Raw genomic sequence first — 15,820 nt, 5'->3', positions numbered from 1 at the left:
TTTTAATAAGAACTATATCCTCCGCCCAAACGTATGAAGTAAATAATAAATACATAAAAATATAAATACATAAAAAAATCATAAAATACAGTTCATTTCAAAATCAATGTTGAGCCCTCTAGGTGTTAAAGTGCACATTTCGAAGATCCATTTGGTTTCTTGTAAACTTAATTTTTGGTTAAAATCCCCTCCTCTCAATGCATAGTAATTTTTTCTATAGCATGGAATTCCAGTTTTTTTGGATCGGAGTTGTGTTTTTCAAGGAAGTGTTTGGATACACTATGGTTAATAAAACCCTTTTTAATATTTCTTATGTGCTCACTTATACGTATATTAAGTGCCCTAGTGGTTTTTCCTATATATTGTAATCCACATTCGCATATTAAAAGGTATATCACTCCTTTTGACTGGCACGTGATGGGGGATTTTATCTTAAAAGATTTTCCAGTTACGTTTGATACAAAACTTTTTTTAGTTTTATTAGTGCAATCAGAGTTTTTGCATGCATTACACATACCACAATGGTAAAAATCTTTCTGTATTTCTGCCCAATTTGTTAATGCAATGCATGCAAAAACTCTGATTGCACTAATAAAACTAAAAAAAGTTTTGTATCAAACGTAACTGGATTTGCATTGTGTGCAAAGTTCAACAAAATAAAAATGGTCACAGGACACAGAAAGTGCTTGTAAGTCATTATCAAATGCATACATTTAAATACATTTGAAAGTGTAACATTTCAAACCATGAGGTAAAACTCATGCATGACACAGAGGTTAAGGATGCCTCTGATGTCCACAATTTTTCAGGTTTTGTTTTTCACAAAGCTTACTATATGCACTGATCAGCGACAAAATTAAAACCTGTCTAATAATGTGGAGGTACCCTTATGCTGCATAAACAGCTATGTCTGATGCTTCGAGGCATGGACTCAAGAAGACCTCTGAAAATGTACTGTTGTATCTGGCACCGAGATATTAGCAGCAGATCAAAGTCCTGCAGTTTGTGAAGTGTGGCTTAGATGTGTTGTTCCAGCACATATCACAGATCTTCAATCAGACTGAGATGTGGGGAATTTGGAGACCACCTAGAACTCTTTGTCATGTTCCTCAACCCATTCCTGAACAATTCTTGTAGTGTGGCAGGGTGTATTATCAGGCATTATCTGGCCATGAAGGGGTGCATGAGGTCTGTAACAATCTCTAGGTATGTGGTATGTGTCAAAGTAACATCCACAAAAATGCCAGGACCCAAGGTTTCCAAGCAGCACTGTGCCCAGAGCATAACATTGTCTCCACCAGCCTACCTTCTTCCATAGTGCATCCTGCTGCCATCTCTTCCTCAGGTATACAAGGCACACACAACTGACCATCTACCTGATCCAAATTAAAATTTAGTTAATCAGACCAGGCAACCTTCTTTCATTGCTCCATTGCCTAGTTCAGTACACATTTCTATCACGACCATCATGAAATGTTTCAGTAATTAGAGCTACAATAGCTCTTCCATGTTATCAGACCAGATGGGCTATCCTCTGCTCATTGATAAGCTTTGGGCGGCCATGACCCTGATGTCGGTTCACCGGTTGTCGTTTCTTGCACTACTTTTGGTAGGTACTAACCATTGCATATCAGAAACACCTCAAAAGATTTGTCATTTTGGAGTTGATCTTACCTGATCGTCTAGCCATCACTATTTGGCCTTTGTCAAAGACACTCAGATCTTTTCACTTGCCCATTTTTCTGCTACCAAACCATGAAATTCACAGGTGCCATTGCAACTAACCCATGTTATTTACTTCACCTGTCAGTGGTTTTAATGTTGTGGCTGATCAGTGTATTTACCAGTTTGGAAATTGTAACTACATGAGTTAGATAGTGGCAGGAACCTCAATAATGTAATTTCACTAAGAATAAGTAATTTTGAGAAATGTTATCGTATAGTATAGTAAATAAAACAAGTTCACCTTAAACATTCAATTTGCCAGATTTTGCATAGAATTTCCATAACAATTCTGTACAAGACTAATTAACTTTGCATAAAATCATGGGCTTACAGGTGTGGAAAATTATCATGGCTTGCAATAGGCATGAGCTGAATATATAATGTAAATGACTACTTGTACTTTTCTTCATTTTGTTCAGCAGTTTTTCTAGTTCTTAGTTAACAAAAGTGCAGTTATTCAAGTTGTCAAAAACTTTTAATTGCCCCTTGTTTCATTAACTTTGAGATTGTTAGCATATGTTCTATGCTAACGTTTCAATCCAATAGTGAACTTGCAAAATGAGAAAATCCAGGAGCACTGGAAATACTTTATATCTTCAGATGGGAAACAAAGATTATGGTCTTTGCTTTCAAATTATGCTGTGATTTAGAAACTCACAATTATAATATAGTTTGTAATTGTTCTGGTTTTACATCTGCAATTTGTCAAAGAGAAAGAAAAATAATTATTGCCAAAAGTTCGACTATATTTTAAGCTGTTTCCAGTTTGCAAACTTTTAGATTACTTTAAATAGTTCAGTAATTACGTACATTAAATCATGAAAGATTGTTACGAATACATCATTTATGTGAAAGCAGATATCCTAGATATCCTATAACAGTAATATGTTTAGTAGGATAAATACGTTTACCTTTTAAGCAAGACCCTAGAGTATAGATAGTATTATTATATAATTCAGTTGGAATTAATTTTTTCAACTATAGTGTTTAATAACATATTGACATGCTACAAAGCTTACACACGTGTCCTCACTTACAACAAAGTTCAACACAACAATGTTCAATGTTCCAATTAAAACATATCAAAGTAAATATAGGAGCCCTGTGATGATCATTTTTAAGAAGATTTACTAAACTGTAAATTGGCGTGAATTAAAAGCAAATTTAATATTTTAGCACAAAACAGTAGAAGTGAAAAGACAGCTGGTCCATTATTTATTTTCCAATTGCCTATCTTAACTCATTTAGGACACAGCTTCAGAAGCTGGACTTACCCTTAAGGACACAAGCAATTTTTGCATCTTTTGCTGTTTGTGTTCAACCGCAATTTGCTTCCCTCTCTTTTATTGCACCATCACTTACTATATACTGTTTTTTAGAGTACAAAAAGGGCTTTAATTTGACATATATAAATTCTCATTTATTATAAAAATACATTTAAAAAATAAAATAACGATAAAATATTTTTCACAGTTTTGTGTGCAGGAAATGTTATTCGTAATCAATTCATTTGTGTGTCTTGATTTATAGACTACATAATAAGTGTAGGATTTAAGTTTATTTTGAAATTTACAGGTCTTAAAACACAAAGACTAAAATATAATTTCAATGTGAAACAGTTTTAGAAGTTGGTATGTTTGTCCTGTAAGTTTAATAGCCATCATGGAAAACAAAATTGCCTCACAAAAGTATATATTTATATAAAAGTAGATATCCCAGGCTATTTAGTATCACTCCAATGGTTATTAGATTGTAAGATGACCTGTCACGTCAAAGCAAACATCTTAGGTGAATCCTACAGTAACAAATAACGTTGCTTCCTTCAGCTTCAGGTAAAAAAAAAAAAAACGCTAATTAGACAGAGAGGGGTATTTTTCTAAACCTACATACCTATTAACCCTTAATAAGGAACACATGGGGTGGGCGGCAGCATTGTAACATGACTTTGTGATACAAAGGCAAATATACAAAAATAAGTCGTGTGCTCAGACTTCCACTACTCCTGGGTGGCAGCAATGACCATAGTACACATCAGCCTCAATACATACAATATAAACTAAAGACAAAAGTTACTTGCACACTATCCCAAATCCCTATGCACATTTAAATAACTGGAGATTTTTAGTATCACTCCAAGGTCCATTAGATTGTAAGCTCACCTTCCGCCCACCCCATGTGTTCCTTATTAAGGGTTAATAAGTATGTAGGGTTTTCAAAAAATACTCCTTTCTGTCTCATTAGACATTTTTTTTTTTACCTGAAGCTCAAGGAATCAAGGTGAATTTTTAGTGTAGGACTCACCTAAGAGGTTTGCCTTGCCATGGTATGGTCTTTGCTTTCAAATTATGCTGTGATTTAGAAACTCACAGTTATCATATAGTTTGTAATTGTTCTGGTTTTACTGGTGATTTTATTGTCGTGATAAGTTTTACTGTTTTAAACACTCATATTTGTGTTCAGCGGAGTCTCCTGAGCATAACAATACCCCCATGTACAGGTTTTATGTTGTTTTGAAAAGTTACAGGGTCAATATAGGGCTTGCTCAATTCAGTTTGCCAGATTGGTTTGCTGGGTCTGTGTTACCTTTTGAGACCATATGGTAGCCCAGGAATGTGAAATAACCCCATCATGGAATACCAGTTTCAAATGTAGATAACCCGGGGTATTCCAAATGGGGTATTTCCAATCTTTTGTAGTAGCCACTTAGCCACAAACGCTGACCAAAGTTAGCGTTTTTATAAATATGTTTTTTTAAAAAATATATATATAAAAAAAGTAAATAGTTTGGCACTCTCATTCTTCGTATTATCAATATGTCTGCCTGGGTGCCATCCGCAGTGTGTCCCATATGTAAGCAAAAAAGAATCCAAGATGCACTCACAGGACTTGGTGAAAAAAATATTCAGATTTATTTAAATAATGTGCTTAACACAAACAAACCAACCGACTTTTCGACCCATGCGAAACCTTGAAAAAGACCCGCAGGGGTCGAAACTTTAGTTGGTTTGTTTGTGTTATGCACATTATTTAAATAAATCGGAATATTTTTTTCACCATGTCCTGTGAGTGCATCCTGGATTATTTTCTGTATATATATATATATATATATATATATATATATATATATATATATATATATATATATATATATATATATAAAGAAGTTCAAAACACACAAGATGTGGAAAAGATGGCGCTATATATTCCTGTATAAATAATATAAAATAGCTGCTAAAACACTCCGTGGGTACTCCTATAAACCCACCACACATAAAAGATCACCAAAAACAAGTTTTCTTGAGTGTAACACTGGGTGTAATTAGGAATATGAAAAGTGAATAGTGCTCTGATTGCACTTACCCTCTATATCACACTTGTATACATGGAAAAAATGAGAATATACAAATAATTGTGCAGTATATTAGAGTGAATTGAATTATATGGTGAACTATGGAAATAGAGCTAGATCCACTCATATTCTTTAGAGCCTTTTACAGATGTAAGGCTCTAAACTTCCTGGTGTCTGTGTCTTTTTGGGTAGATCACACGACCCCTCTCTCACGATATACACATGTATATTTTCCTCCACATTAGATAGAAAAAAGACACAGGTAATCCAATCTGAGCGTAGTATTTCAAATACTATAAATATCAGTGTAAATAGAATATAGCATTGCTCACCTTGTTTAGAGCCTTTGATAACCGGCTCTAAGTATATTAGCCTAGTGTCAATTTGTGGGGTGACACTACCCCTTCCTGGAATCACTTGAACAGGATGCAGTAAGGTTTGTTGAATATTAAAATATATATTTATTATAAAAGAAAAATTATAAAAATATGTATACAAATTACTAGAAAACAACAAAATTAAAATACCATATGGATAATACAAATATAATTATTGCCAAAACACATTTCACCGTCAAACGGCTTCCTCAGTCGGCTCCTGATCGTTTTCTGAATTATTTCGCTTTTTATAGCTTCAAATTGGCCGCCAAAATTTCTTAATTCCCAGTCTGGTGTGATCCCAGTGACGCGGGCCGATGCCGTCGCGTCACTTCCTGCCGTGTGTACTACATTTCCCATAATGCCGCGTGTGTTCCGACGTCACTTCCGGTAAACGTCAGCGGTGTTATGGGAGATCGAGTCCATAATGGCATCGTTGTAAAGTCCGTTTTGAGTCCATGAAAGCATTTATAATGTATTGTTGTATGTTAAAAGGGGGGGTAGAAGGAGACAAGGTAAAAGTGATAAATAAGTATATCGTTATTATTTTAAATTTAAACTTTTGAAGATACGAAACAAAACAACAAAAGAAACAGAAAAAATAAAATAAAACAGAGGATTGTCAAATATTAGTGTATAGATTATGTTTTTTGTATTATTAACAATTGGTCTAAAACCCTGTTTATATCCCCAATGGTATGACTGCTGGAAATTCTTATATATCTCTGAAAATAAGTAAGTTGTGCTGCCTAACATTATTAACAGCACATACAAAAGAAGTTTTTTCCTTTATGTATATATGTCGTTGTATATTCAATAAAATATTATGTCACTTGTCTATGGTGTGAACATTATAAATTATAATTATGAATTACAAATTATTATAATTCTAGTGGGTCAAAAATTTCTAATTCTTTCAAATATATGTTGTTTTACCCTGATAATAAAATATCTTTGGTTTATATTCAATAAAAATAAAGGTGGTTACTAACAATGAGGTTTTTAAAGAGATATTACCTATTTAGAAAATATGTAACTTGGAATTATTAGTTCAATTTGATCTGGAAAAACCCTATTTGGTTATTGTGCAGGATGTTATGAACATGAAATTCTTATGAGGTAATAATTTTTAAAATAGATCTAAGCATAAAAAAAAGACAAAATGGATTTTTAATTTAAATACCTTAGCCCCTCTGGGTTTAAATGCAGACTTCGAATTATGCCACTTCTTATAATTTGTATCAATTTATTGTTCATATCTTATTATAAATTGTATTTTTATATGTATAATATAGTTCATTTTTATTTTTTTAAACTTTTTAGCAGACTGGGGTCCTTTTTAGCAGTCCCCCTGCTGGCAGCTCCTAGACTCCTATTGCGGCGATGTGATCATGGTCATCACATGGCCCTGGAGAGCTGGAGTAGCTGGAGCTGCTGCAGAGGGATCGCCGGTCCAGGTAAGTCCAGGGCTCCTATTTGCCGCGGTCATAAGTACATCTGTGGTCTTTAACAACTTTTTTTTTGTCAGACGTACATGGTACATCCATGGTCGCTAAGGGGAAATACATATATAATTTCATTCTAAGTGTATTTTGATATACATATATATTAATATCAAAATACAGTTAGAATAAAATTACATATATAATTCTTCTCAACTTATTTTTACAGTTTTTTTCGTATAATGTGTGTATATATATACACACACAATGTATATGTATTATATATATATATATACACACACGTAAGTGTATGTATATATTAATAAAAAAATACACTTAGCATGACATTTATTTATATATATATATATATATATATATATATATATATATATATATATATATATATATATTTAGATAATATATACACATTTTTTTAAAATTAACTATATTTTTATTTATTTTTTAACATAACTTTTTTACTTTTCCACCAGCAGGGGGACTGCCTGTCAGTTCAGGCAGTCCCCTTGCCTGCAGCACTGTGGACACCTATGGCAGCCATGTGACCATTCGTTCTTTTAGAGTGGTCCCATGGCCCTGGGGGTCCTAAATTTGAGAGGGGGGCTCTCTGGACTCCTTCCAGAGAGTCCCCCCTAAGAAGAAGACCGATCGCCGGCGGGGGAAAAGCAGCGATCAGTAAATACATAGGGAGGGTAGGGGTTTAAAAAAAAAAAAAAAAAAAAAGCCACTCCAATGCTTTGTCTCACTGCCGGGCTCCACATAGAGCAACCCAGAAGTGATCACCCGGTGTTCTCCAGGGTCCACTGGTAGTGAAGGGGTATTGCAGCGATGCCTCAACATCGAGGCATCGCTGCAACACCATTAGAGCTGCTTCCAGCGCTCTAATTTCCATAGGACATGCAAGGTACGTCCGCGGTCCTTAAGTACCACTTTTTGTCGGACGAACCCTGCACGTCCAAGGTCAGGAAGGGGTTAAATATGCATAAATATTTGGGATAGTGCTTAAGTAACTTTTTTCTTTGGATTTTACTGTATGCATTGAGGCTGATTTGGTCTATGACTATGGTCAACGCTGCCGCCCAGGGGTAGTGGGAGTCTAAGCGAGGACTTATTTTTGTGTATTTGTAATCACAGGCTATTTACCTTAGGTTATTTGTACACTTTTTACATTTCACCACCAATCTCTGCTAAATATTGTAGTAAAATTGTGTTTTTTGACACACACATATAACAAGGTTTTAAATGTTTATTTCTTAAACCTGGTATGTGCTATTCCTGCACCAAACCCCATATTGTGTTCAGCTACATCTGCTGAGTACAATGACACCCCGATTGCATGCCTTTGCCACTATTCTGTACAATATCATATAAGATTCCAGGCTATTTTAGTTTCTAATTTTCATGGATGGATTTTCTGCCTCCTCTGTCTGATTTTTCTTGGCATATAACCCCACAAAGCTTGCATTTGAGAAACCAGACACTCCAGGGTATGTTATGTGGCATATATTGTGTCTTAACTTGCTGCCATTTTTTCACCAATTTATGTCAAAGGTTGTGGTGAAAAACAAAAGCCATATTTCACACATATGTTGCATTTTTGCTGGTAATTAGGTTACATCTTCTGAGTAAACCAATATGCCCAATGTATGACATAGAAACTATTTTGTGATGTTACAGTGCTGTAAAAGAAATGTTAACATTTCAGGTTTTAAGTGTGAATTTTAGCAGGCTACTTATAAGCTTTTTTTCTGCCTTTTTGACACACAGTGAGTTTTTACTACATATTTTGCAAACATTATGTGTGCTTCAGCAATATAATACTTCATATGTTGCTCAGCTATGTCATCTGAGTACAGCAATACCCCCCCCCCCCCCACCATGTACCTTTGCCAGGTATATGTGGATGTTGAAGGGACACATTTGAAACACAGCCAGACAGTTTTTTTCAAACTTTTAATTTTTATGCTGGGTCCATATCCCATTTTGGAGTACTTTAGCAGGTTGCTTATTCCAATTACCCAACAGAGGCAAATTATTTCTTAAAGAAGACACCCCAGGACATTTCAAAAGTAGTGATGTCGCGAACATAAAATTTCCGCAAATGTTCGCGAATGGGCAAACCGCCATAGACTTCAGTAGGCAGGCGAATTTTAAAACCCACAGGGACTCTTTCTGGCCACAATAGTGATGGAAAAGTTGTTTCAAGGGGACTAACACCTGGACTGTGGCATGCCTTAGGGGGATCCATGGCAAAACTCCCATGAAAAATTACATAGTTGATGCAGAGTCTGGTTTTAATCCATAAAGGGCATAAATCACCTAACATTCCTAAATTGTTTGGAATAACGTGCTTTAAAACATCAGGTATGATGTTGTATCGATCAGGTAGTGTAAGGGTTACAGAGAGAGTAGGCGTATTCCCTAGCCAATAAAACTTCGGGAGCGCCAAGAGAAAGAGTTCTGCAGCTGTTGTACTGCTTTAAATAATGGTCTAAAATAATTTAATCGTGGGTATCATTGAAAATATGACCCCAAATGAAACTTAAATAAACAAATAAAACTTAATATACCACAACCATAAAATACACACTGGGGTGGGTCTGTACAATATCTTAGTTATGTACAGTGAAACTGGTGCTAGCAGAGGGACAAAACAGTTGTTTGTGTTAAATTGTGCACTGAGGACTAGTTAACCTGAGAAGCACAAGGAGATAACAGCTAACTGTGTCCCTTAGCATCAGAGTGTAGAGAGACCTTTACAAAGTAGGTAACATGGTCCCAAATATCCGCTGGTGGGAAACAAAATATCTCTGTGTAGCTTGGGGGGATACAGAGTTGCAGCTTGATATGCTGGAACTACAGTGTATCAACCCAAAGGTAAAGCAGAGTAAGATGTTGCAGCAATTGCCCCTATATCAGAACGGACTCAAATGAACCTGCTGTGGGAGAAAAAAGGATTTCTGCACCTTAAACAGCCCAAATCCTGTGCAAAGAGAAACGATCTCTGCCAGGGATTTCCACACTTTTTAACAGCCCAACTCCTGTCGAAGGCTGACTAGAATAGCTTAGCTTTCAGCAATAAACGCCCCTAATGTTGCAGGAGCTGTAGTGAATCTGCTGTGGAAGAAAAAAGATTTCTACACTATTCACTTAAGAAAACTAATTTGAGATAGCTCTAACATCGGTTAGGCATGTCAAAGACCCACTACCCTCACCCAGTGGTCACATCAAACCGTGCTGGTGAAATAAGAGAAGGAATTACGACCTAACGTATGTTTCGGCGCTATTAGAGCGCCTTTGTCAAAGGTGAACAGGCTCCTGTGCCTCGCTGGGTTTAAATGCCCAGACCGGCAGTACAAGTAACCAATCACGGCGCTGGACGTGTCCTGCCTCCTCGCGCCAAATATGCAAATGACGTGCTTGTCTGTCCCACGTGGGTGTAAGTGGGGCGGGTGCACGGACGTAGGGAGAGTGTCAGTCATCGACTGACTGAAGGAAAACACCTCCCCATATGTAAATAAGCCTTTACGGCTATCAATGAACCTCACAGAGCACCATGCGAAAAAACGCTTTGTGTAAATAGACGGAAAATCCGTCCAGGGGGGATCATTGATGCCAGTCACTAAAACCACACAAGCGTCCTGAGTACAGACCCCTAATCCATGGTATCTTAGGATTGAAGACCCACAGTAAACTGTGTTTAGGGCATATAAGTTTCCATATGCCTATAGTCCTGTATTAGGATTTACGAGAGCAAGATGGATGTATAATTAACCCTTAAAGATATACAGAGAGGATTGTGCAACCAAAAGTAAAACGGCTCCCATAGTCATCAAAGGCATGTGAGGTGGGAAGCACTATTATTGTAGTTGCACTGGGTACTGTTAAAGACTGTAAAAATGGGGTAAACAGTATTAGCAAAGCTCTTCCTTACGGAAGGTCATATGCAGATAGAGAGCCCCTATTTGATACAGTGTAGGGAGGGTACTATTGGTGGAGGTTAGCCATCACTTATACTCCCAATTGGGGGGGGGGGGATCCTAGGACTAGTGGTTTTAGTGGACTGGGTAATAAACGGTCACTTGTTATGCTGGCAAATGGGCACACCGGTAGATCACACTTCAAAAGTACAAAAAGAGATATCTGTTAAAAAAAAGACATAAGTTAAAGACTGGAAAAAACAAATCAATATACATTTATACATATATACATAGTGGAGGTCGTCATCACTCGATAAACGGGGTGAAGGTAAAGCTTTCATTGAGGCCTTTGGGGGCTAGTGTATCAAATTTATAAATCCAATAACATTCCCTTCTTTTAAGGGTTTGATCTAAATCCCCACCCCTTTTGCCCAATTGGATTTTTTTTATTCCCGCAAATTTGATGCATTTAGGGGTGTCCATGTGGTTGGTTCTAATGTGTCTGGCAACTGACGTGTCTCTGTTAGATGTTACAGAGTGGACATGTTCCATAATGCGTCGCTTAAATGGGCGTATGGTTTTGCCCACGTATTTCATGCCACACTTACATATGAGTAGGTAAACCATTCCCTGGGTATTGCAGTTGAAGAATTGTTTTATGGGAATCTCTACAGAGTTGTTGTGGTTGGTAAGGGTTTTTGACCCTTTGGCTATATATGTACACGCAACACATTTCCCACATTGGTACGTGCCATGTACAGTCATCCAGGTGGTATTCGTTTTTTTAGGGGTAGAGAGGTGACTGGGTACAAGCATTTCTTTCATATTTTTGCCTCTTCGCGCTGTGATAGACACCTTAGTGGAGATGGTGTCCTTCAGATGTGGAGATGGTGTCAGTAACGGCCAAAAACGGCCCATCACCTTTTTTACCTCGTTCCATCCAGCATCATAGTTTGCTACACATCTGATTAGTTTCTTTGAGTCCTGCTTGGGCTCATCTATGAGCAGATCTTCACGAGTACTATTCAATGCTCGCTGGTAGGCATGCTTTAGGCAGCGATTTGGATAGTCTCTTTGTTTAAACCTCAGATTCACTATGGAGTTTGGAGACCAGGCACTAAACTTCTTAGACTGCAAATTCAGGATAACCAAGGACCTGGGGATTGAAACCACCCTATTTCGCAAGCCCACCGCTACCAACAGTATGCTACGATGGGAGAGCCACCACCCTATCCCGCTTAAAAGAGGGATTCCGGTGGGTCAGTATCTCCGACTGAGAAGGAACTGCTCGTCCATTGAGGACTTCAAATTAAAAGCAACTGAACTAAGATCCAGATTTAAACAAAGAGGCTATCCAAATCGCTGCCTAAAGCATGCCTACCAGCGAGCATTGAATAGTACTCGTGAAGATCTGCTCATGGATGAGCCCAAGCAGGACTCAAAGAAACTAATCAGATGTGTAGCAAACTATGATGCTGGATGGAACGAGGTAAAGAAGGTGATGGGCCGTTTTTGGCCGTTACTGACACCATCTCCACATCTGAAGGACACCATCTCCACTAAGGTGTCTATCACAGCGCGAAGAGGCAAAAATATGAAAGAAATGCTTGTACCCAGTCACCTCTCTACCCCTAAAAAAACGAATACCACCTGGATGACTGTACATAGCACGTACCAATGTGGGAAATGTGTTGCGTGTACATATATAGCCAAAGGGTCAAAAACCCTTACCAACCACAACAACTCTGTAGAGATTCCCATAAAACAATTCTTCAACTGCAATACCCAGGGAATGGTTTACCTACTCATATGTAAGTGTGGCATGAAATACGTGGGCAAAACCATACGCCCATTTAAGCGACGCATTATGGAACATGTCCACTCTGTAACATCTAACAGAGACACGTCAGTTGCCAGACACATTAGAACCAACCACATGGACACCCCTAAATGCATCAAATTTGCGGGAATAGAAAAAATCCAATTGGGCAAAAGGGGTGGGGATTTAGATCAAACCCTTAAAAGAAGGGAATGTTATTGGATTTATAAATTTGATACACTAGCCCCCAAAGGCCTCAATGAAGGCTTTACCTTCACCCCGTTTATCGAGTGATGACGACCTCCACTATGTATATATGTATAAATGTATATTGATTTGTGTTGTCCAGTCTTTAACTTACGTCTTTTTTTAACAGATATCTCTTTTTGTACTTGTGAAGTGTGATCTACCGGTGTGCCCATTTGCCAGCATAACAAGTGACCGTTTATTACCCAGTCCACTAAAACCACTAGTCCTAGGATCCCCCCCCCCCAATTGGGAGTATAAGTGATGGCTAACCTCAACCAATAGTACCCTCCCTACACTGTATCAAATAGGGGCTCTCTATCTGCATATGACCTTCCGTAAGGAAGAGCTTTGCTAATACTGTTTACCCCATTTTTACAGTCTTTAACAGTACCCAGTGCAACTACAATAATAGTGCTTCCCACCTCACATGCCTTTGATGACTATGGGAGCCGTTTTACTTTTGGTTGCACAATCCTCTCTGTATATCTTTAAGGGTTAATTATACATCCATCTTGCTCTCGTAAATCCTAATACAGGACTATAGGCATATGGAAACTTATATGCCCGAAACACAGTTTACTGTGGGTCTTCAATCCTAAGATACCATGGATTAGGGGTCTGTACTCAGGACGCTTGTGTGGTTTTAGTGACTGGCATCAATGATCCCCCCTGGACGGATTTTCCGTCTATTTACACAAAGCGTTTTTTCGCATGGTGCTCTGTGAGGTTCATTGATAGCCGTAAAGGCTTATTTGCATATGGGGAGGTGTTTTCCTTCAGTCAGTCGATGACTGACACTCTCCCTACGTCCGTGCACCCGCCCCACTTACACCCACGTGGGACAGACAAGCACGTCATTTGCATATTTGGCGCGAGGAGGCAGGACACGTCCAGCGCCGTGATTGGTTACTTGTACTGCCGGTCTGGGCATTTAAACCCAGCGAGGCACAGGAGCCGGTTCACCTTTGACAAAGGCGCTCTAATAGCGCCGAAACGTACGTTAGGTCGTAATTCCTTCTCTTATTTCACCAGCACGGTTTGATGTGACCACTGGGTGAGGGTAGTGGGTCTTTGACATGCCTAACCGATGTTAGAGCTATCTCAAATTAGTTTTCTTAAGTGAATAGTGTAGAAATCTTTTTTCTTCCACAGCAGATTCACTACAGCTCCTGCAACATTAGGGGCGTTTATTGCTGAAAGCTAAGCTATTCTAGTCAGCCTTCGACAGGAGTTGGGCTGTTAAAAAGTGTGGAAATCCCTGGCAGAGATCGTTTCTCTTTGCACAGGATTTGGGCTGTTTAAGGTGCAGAAATCCTTTTTTCTCCCACAGCAGGTTCATTTGAGTCCGTTCTGATATAGGGGCAATTGCTGCAACATCTTACTCTGCTTTACCTTTGGGTTGATACACTGTAGTTCCAGCATATCAAGCTGCAACTCTGTATCCCCCCAAGCTACACAGAGATATTTTGTTTCCCACCAGCGGATATTTGGGACCATGTTACCTACTTTGTAAAGGTCTCTCTACACTCTGATGCTAAGGGACACAGTTAGCTGTTATCTCCTTGTGCTTCTCAGGTTAACTAGTCCTCAGTGCACAATTTAACACAAACAACTGTTTTGTCCCTCTGCTAGCACCAGTTTCACTGTACATAACTAAGATATTGTACAGACCCACCCCAGTGTGTATTTTATGGTTGTGGTATATTAAGTTTTATTTGTTTATTTAAGTTTCATTTGGGGTCATATTTTCAATGATACCCACGATTAAATTATTTTAGACCATTATTTAAAGCAGTACAACAGCTGCAGAACTCTTTCTCTTGGCGTTCCCGAAGCTTTATTGGCTAGGGAATACGCCTACTCTCTCTGTTTTTGTATATATACAAGGGTTATCCCCTACTGAGTCCTGCAGACACACTCTAGTTCCCCCTGTTGGGAACCTAGCACTTCGGTGCCCTTTGTTTCAGTGTAAGGGTTACGCCCGCTTCACAGTGACAGACCAAACTCCCCGTTAAACGCACCACAAACAACCGCAAACAGTCCATTTGCACAACCGCAAACTCCCCATTTGAACAAGGTTGGATACCAAGCTAGCCATGTCCCGTTCCTTGTACTCACTGATGTCATTGAAGGTCTCTTCCTCCACCCAGCCACGTACAACACCAAGGGACCCAGAAAGGTGACAACAAGCCCCCTGTATTTTTTTTTTTTAAATGTACACTAGTGTTACACCAGATATGAGTTGCACTGGTGTGACACTGTGCCCTGGCAGGCCCTGAAACGCACACGTGTGAAGGAAACTGACTGCTATTATTTCACAGTCAAATTTCTAGTTTTTTTTTTAATGTACACTGCTGTTACACCAGATATGAGTTGCACTGGTGTGACACTGTGCCCTGACACGCCCTGAAACGCACACGTGTGAAGGAAACTGACTGCTATTATATTAGAGTCAAAAAAGTTTTTGTTTGTTTTTTAAATGCAAGCTATTGTGACACCAGATATTAGTGGTGGCACTGGGCAAGTGGGCACAGTATACGCTGTGAGCCTGACACACACGCTGGTAGGTAGGCAACTGCAATTAGATTACACAGAAAAAAAAAAAGCAGACTGATTTTCTAGCCCTAAAAAGGGCTTTTTGGGGTGCTGTCCTTACAGCAGAGATCAGATGAGTACTTCAGAACTGTAGTGGACACTGAATACACTAGCCTAGCTATCGATTTCCCTATTAAATCAGCAGCAGCTACACTGTCCCTCCTCTCACTAAGAATGCAGCTTCCGGGGGGCGGGGCCTAGCTGTCATGGAGGAAAGACGCACTTCGTGTGAGCTCCCTCAATATCTCACTTTAAGCAGCTATCAACAAGCAAATTTCACCCCAGAAGGGAATGACCCAGCAATGTTGCTCCTACCTGACCGACCC

The sequence above is a fragment of the Pelobates fuscus genome, chromosome 2 (genome assembly GCF_036172605.1).
Source record: "Pelobates fuscus isolate aPelFus1 chromosome 2, aPelFus1.pri, whole genome shotgun sequence".
Classification (NCBI taxonomy): domain Eukaryota; kingdom Metazoa; phylum Chordata; class Amphibia; order Anura; family Pelobatidae; genus Pelobates; species Pelobates fuscus.
This window is presented reverse-complemented; position numbering follows the sequence as displayed.